Source organism: Lipophrys pholis (assembly GCF_963383615.2).
Source record: "Lipophrys pholis genome assembly, contig: SCAFFOLD_90, whole genome shotgun sequence".
Classification (NCBI taxonomy): domain Eukaryota; kingdom Metazoa; phylum Chordata; class Actinopteri; order Blenniiformes; family Blenniidae; genus Lipophrys; species Lipophrys pholis.
In genome coordinates this window covers 22,501-28,777 of record NW_028292229.1, presented here as the reverse complement: position 1 = coordinate 28,777, position 6,277 = coordinate 22,501, and the positions used below count along the sequence as shown (strand labels likewise).

Here is a 6,277-nt window from a genome sequence, read left to right as displayed (position 1 = left end):
GCTCACCTCCTGTTCCTCCTGCTCACCTCCTCCTCCTCCTGCTCACCTCCTCCTCCTGTTCCTCCTGCTCACCTCCTCCTCCTCCTGCTCACCTCCTCCTCCTGTTCCTCCTGCTCACCTCCTCCTCCTCCTGCTCACCTCCTCCTCCTCCTGCTCACCTCCTCCTCCTGTTCCTCCCGCTCACCTCCTGTTCCTCCTGCTCACCTCCTCCTCCTCCTGCTCACCTCCTCCTCCTGTTCCTCCTGCTCACCTCCTGTTCCTCCTGCTCACCTCCTCCTCCTCCTGCTCACCTCCTCCTCCTGTTCCTCCTGCTCACCTCCTGTTCCTCCTGCTCACCTCCTCCTCCTGCTCACCTCCTCCTCCTGTTCCTCCTGCTCACCTCCTCCTCCTCCTGCTCACCTCCTCCTCCTGTTCCTCCTGCTCACCTCCTGTTCCTCCTGCTCACCTCCTCCTCCTGTTCCTCCTGCTCACCTCCTCCTCCTGTTCCTCCTGCTCACCTCCTCCTCCTCCTGCTCACCTCCTTCTCCTCCTGTTCACCTCCTCCTCCTGCTCACCTCCTCCTCCTGTTCCTCCTGCTCACCTCCTCCTCCTCCTGCTCACCTCCTTCTCCTCCTGTTCACCTCCTCCTCCTGTTCACCTCCTCCTCCTGTTCTCCTCCTCCTCCTCTTATCCAGTCCGGGTCTTGGGGACAGCAGTCTCAGCAGGGATGTCCAGACGTCCCTCGCCCCAGACACGTCCTCCAGTTCTTCCAGTGGGACCCCAAGGCCTTCCCAGGCCAGCCGAGAGACATAGTCCCTCCAGAGTGTCCTAGGTCTGCCCCGAGGCCTCCTACCAGAGGGACATGCCCGGAACACCTCCCGAGGGAGGGGGCCGGGGGGCATCCCAAACAGAAGCCCAAGCCTCAGCTGGCTCCTCTGGATGTGGAGGAGCAGCGGCTCTACTCCGAGCTCCTCCCTGGTGACGGAGCTCCTCACCCTATCTCTAAGGGGGCGCCCTGCCACCCTACGGAGGAAACTCATTTCAGCTGCTTGGATCCAGGATCTCCTTCTTTCAGTCACGACCCAAAGCTCATGACCATAGGTGAGGGGAGGAAGGAAGATCAACTGGCTCAGACCATAGGTGAGGGGAGGAAGGAAGATCAACTGGCTCATGACCATAGGTGAGGGGAGGAAGGAAGATCAACTGGCTCATGACCATAGGTGAGGGGAGGAAGGAAGATCAACTGGCTCATGACCATAGGTGAGGGGAGGAAGGAAGATCGACTGGCTCATGACCATAGGTGAGGGGAGGAAGGAAGATCAACTGGCTCATGACCATAGGTGAGGGGAGGAAGGAAGATCAACTGGCTCATGACCATAGGTGAGGGGAGGAAGGAAGATCGACTGGCTCATGACCATAGGTGAGGGGAGGAAGGAAGATCAACTGGCTCATGACCATAGGTGAGGGGAGGAAGGAAGATCAACTGGCTCATGACCATAGGTGAGGGGAGGAAGGAAGATCGACTGGCTCATGACCATAGGTGAGGGGAGGAAGGAAGATCAACTGGCTCATGACCATAGGTGAGGGGAGGAAGGAAGATCAACTGGCTCATGACCATAGGTGAGGGGAGGAAGGAAGATCGACTGGCTCATGACCATAGGTGAGGGGAGGAAGGAAGATGGAGCGGTAAATCCAGAGCCTCGCCTTTTGGCTTCGCTCCTTCTTCACCACGACGGACCGATACAGCGACCGCATAACTGCAGACGCTGCACCGATTCACCTGTCGATCTCACGCTCCATCTTCCCCCCACTCCTGAACAAGACCCCAAGATACTTGAACTCCTCCACCTGGGACAAGGGTTCTCCACCCACCTGAAGGGGGCAAGCCACCTTTTTCCGGTGGAGAACCATGGCCTCGGATTTAGAGGTGCTGATCCTCATCCCAGTTGCGTCACACTCGCCTGCGAACCGCGCCAGTGCACGCTGAAGGTCCAGGTTTGATGAAGCCACCAGGACCACATCGTCTGCAAAGAGCAGAGACGAGATCCTATGGTCCTCAACTGGACCCCCTCCGGTCCCTGGCTGTGCCTAGAAATTTTGTCCATGACAGTTCTGAACAGAACCGGTGACAAAGGACAGCCCTGCCGGAGGCCAGTGTGCACTGGGAACAGGTCCGACTTACTGTCGGCAATGTGAACCAAACTCCTGCTCCGGGCGTCCAGGGACCGGACCGCCCTTAGCAAAGGGTCCTGGACTCTATACTCCCGGAGAACCCCCCACAGGACGTCCCGAGGGACACGGTCGAACGCCTTCTCCAGGTCCACAAAACACATGTGGACTGATTGGGTGAACTTCCATGAACCCTTGAGCACCCGGTGGAAAGTATAGAGCTGGTCCAGTGTTCCGCGACCTGGACGAAAACCGCATTGTTCCTATTGGATCCGAGGTTCGACTAACGGCCGGATCCTCCTCTCCAGTGTTAACAAACTATTACAAAGTATTACCAAACTGTTACAAACTATTACAAACTATTACAAACTGAAACAAACTATTACAAACTATTACAAACTGAAACAAACTATTACAAACTATTACAAACTATTACAAACTGAAACAAACTATTACCAAACTGTTACAAACTATTACAAACTGTTACAAACTATTACAAACTGTTACAAACTATTACAAACTATTACAAACTATTACAATGTATTACCAAACGGTTACCAAACTGTTACAAACTATTACCAAACGGTTACAAACTATTACAAACTATTACAAACTGAAACAAACTATTACAATGTATTACCAAACTGTTACAAACTATTACAAACTGTTACAAACTATTACAAACTGTTACAAACTATTACAAACTGTTACAAACTATTACAAAATATAACCAAACTATTACAAACTATTACAAACTATTACAAACTGAAACAAACTATTACAAAGTATTACCAAACGGTTACAAACTATTACAAACTATTACCAAACGGTTACCAAACTGTTACAAACTATTACAAACTATTACAAACTGTTACAAACTATTACAAAGTATTACCAAACGGTTACCAAACTGTTACAAACTATTACAAACTATTACAAACTGTTACAAACTATTACAAAGTATTACCAAACGGTTACCAAACTGTTACAAACTATTACCAAACTGTTACCAAACTGTTACAAACTATTACAAACTATTACAAACTGTTACAAACTATTACAAACTGTTACAAACTGTTACCAAACTGTTAGAAACTGTTACCAAACTGTTACCAAACTGTTACAAACTGTTACAAACTGTTACAAACTGTTACAAACTGTTACAAACTATTACAAACTATTACAAAATATAACCAAACTATTACAAACTATTACAAACTGTTACAAACTATTACAAACTGATTCCAAACTGTTACAAAATGATTCCAAACTGTTACCAAACTGTTACAAACTGTTACAAACTGATTCCAAACTATTACAAACTATTACAAAGTATTACAAACTGTTACAAACTATTACAAAGTATTACAAACTGTTACAAACTATTACAAAGTATTACCAAACAGTTACAAACTATTACAAACTGTTACAAAGTATTACCAAACTGTTACAAACTATTACAAAGTATTACCAAACTGTTACCAAACTGTTACAAACTGTTACAAACTGTTACCAAACTGTTACCAAACTGTTACAAACTGTTACCAAACTATTACAAACTGTTACAAACTATTACCAAACTGTTACAAACTGTTACCAAACTGTTACAAACTGTTACAAACTGTTACCAAACTGTTACAAACTATTACAAACTGTTACAAACTGTTACAAACTGTTACAAACTGTTACAAAACTATTACAAAACTGTTACCAAACTGTTACCAAACTGTTACAAACTGTTACCAAACTGTTACAAACTATTACAAACTGTTACAAACTATTACAAACTGTTACAAACTATTACAAACTATTACAAACTATTACAAAGTATTACAAAGTATTACCAAACTGTTACCAAACTGTTACAAACTGTTACAAACTGTTACCAAACTGTTACCAAACTGTTACAAACTGTTACAAACTGATTCCAAACTATTACAAAATATAACCAAACTGTTACAAACTATTACAAACTATTACAAACTGTTACAAACTATTACAAAGTATTACCAAACAGTTACAAACTATTACAAACTGTTACAAACTATTACCAAATGGTTACCAAACTGGTACAAACTATTACAAAGTATTACCAAACGGTTACCAAACTGTTACAAACTATTACCAAACGGTTACCAAACTGTTACAAACTATTACAAACTATTACAAAGTATTACCAAACTGTTACAAACTATTACAAAGTATTACCAAACTGTTACAAACTGTTACAAACTATTACAAACTATTACCAAACTGTTACAAACTGTTACCAAACTGTTACAAACTGTTACAAACTGTTACCAAACTGTTACAAACTGTTACCAAACTGTTACCAAACTGTTACCAAACTGTTACCAAACTGTTACAAACTGTTACCAAACTGTTACAAACTATTACAAACTGTTACAAACTATTACAAACTGTTACAAACTATTACAAACTATTACAAAGTATTACCAAACTGTTACCAAACTGTTACAAACTGTTACAAACTGTTACCAAACTGTTACCAAACTGTTACAAAATATAACCAAACTGTTACAAACTATTACAAAGTATTACCAAACAGTTACAAACTATTACAAACTGTTACAAACTATTACCAAATGGTTACCAAACTGGTACAAACTATTACAAAGTATTACCAAACGGTTACCAAACTGTTACAAACTATTACCAAACGGTTACCAAACTGTTACAAACTATTACCAAACGGTTACCAAACTGTTACAAACTATTACAAACTATTACAAAGTATTACCAAACTGTTACAAACTATTACAAAGTATTACCAAACTGTTACAAACTGTTACAAACTATTACAAACTATTACCAAACTGTTACAAACTGTTACCAAACTGTTACAAACTATTACAAACTGTTACCAAACTGTTACAAACTGTTACAAACTGTTACCAAACTGTTACAAACTGTTACAAACTGTTACAAACTATTACAAACTATTACAAAACTGTTACCAAACTGTTACAAACTGTTACAAACTGTTACCAAACTGTTACAAAACTATTACAAACTATTACAAAACTGTTACAAACTGTTACCAAACTGTTACCAAACTGTTACAAACTGTTACAAACTGTTACCATGGTGAGGAGGAGGGTTGGAGTCTCATTGACAGCTACAGCCTCAGCTTTCCACAGCCTCCTGCTGGTCAGCATTTAATTTCCTCCTGACCGCCCCCCCCCCCCCCCCCCCCCCCCCCCCCCCCCCCCAAGGGCCCGTGAGTGTGGAATTGTGTGTTTATGTGGCTCCTGATTTTGGTGTTTGAGTGAAATCAGAGCAGCTCTTCAGCCTGCACCTTTCACTGATGTCCCCCTCCCACAGTCCTAACCCCCTCAGTAGGCGTCAGACTGACCAATGAGAGATGTGAGGGAGGTGCACCCCCCCGCCCCCCCGGTATAAAGGCCAGCGGCCCCGTGAGACCCCTCCTGAGCAGCTGAGTTCCCGGCTGGGGAGGGACTGCAGGAGAGACCCACCCGTTGGCCTCTCGGTGTAGTTCGGAGGAGTCGGGGTGTTCCAGACTTGACGGTTCTCATCAGGACTTTCTGGACGCCTCAGAGGATCAGGAGCAGCTCGACCCCCTGCCGGGCGCCGCCCGCCACCCCCGCCACTCTTGTGAAACAAGTGAGTACCTGCGGGGGCCTGCGTGAGCCAGGACCTGGACCCAGACCGGGTGTTGTAGTGCAGGCTGGGGGTGGGGGTGGGGGTGGAGGGGGGGTTCCAGTCTGGTTTGGTGGATGTGGGGCAGTTGAACTGAGACCCAGACCCAAACTGGGTGTTCTAGTGCAGGCTGGGGGGGTCTTGTGGATGCGGGGCCTGGTCCTGTGGGTAGGACATGCAGGTCCAGGTCTGGAGGTTAAGAATAGCTGCTGAGAGCATGCGACCCGCCGTCAGGCTTTTTAAGGGAATCAGCTGCCGGGCACAACCCCCCCCCCCCCCCCCCCCCCCCCCCCGGCCCACCCCCAACCCCCCAACTATGTGCCATATGCTGCCTGTCAATCGGGGTGGAGGGGGTGGGGGTCAGCGTGGGAGGGGTATTTATAGCAACTGCCATATCAGTCTTTCACATGCTGCTCTGTAAATACCCCAGTGATCTGTGAGGCCTTCA

At 45.6% G+C, this 6,277-nt stretch overlaps 1 protein-coding gene across 1 annotated transcript in view; it reads left to right on the top strand.

Moving 5' to 3' along the window:
• Positions 1-5,602: 5,602 nt before the first annotated feature.
• The window catches only part of LOC308128067 (titin-like), a gene marked incomplete at its 3' end in the record, with an annotated part of 22,989 nt that continues 22,314 nt past the window's right edge, over positions 5,603-6,277 (top strand). The window contains exon 1 of the mRNA XM_080493735.1: positions 5,603-5,793. The remainder of the gene's footprint in view (positions 5,794-6,277) is intronic.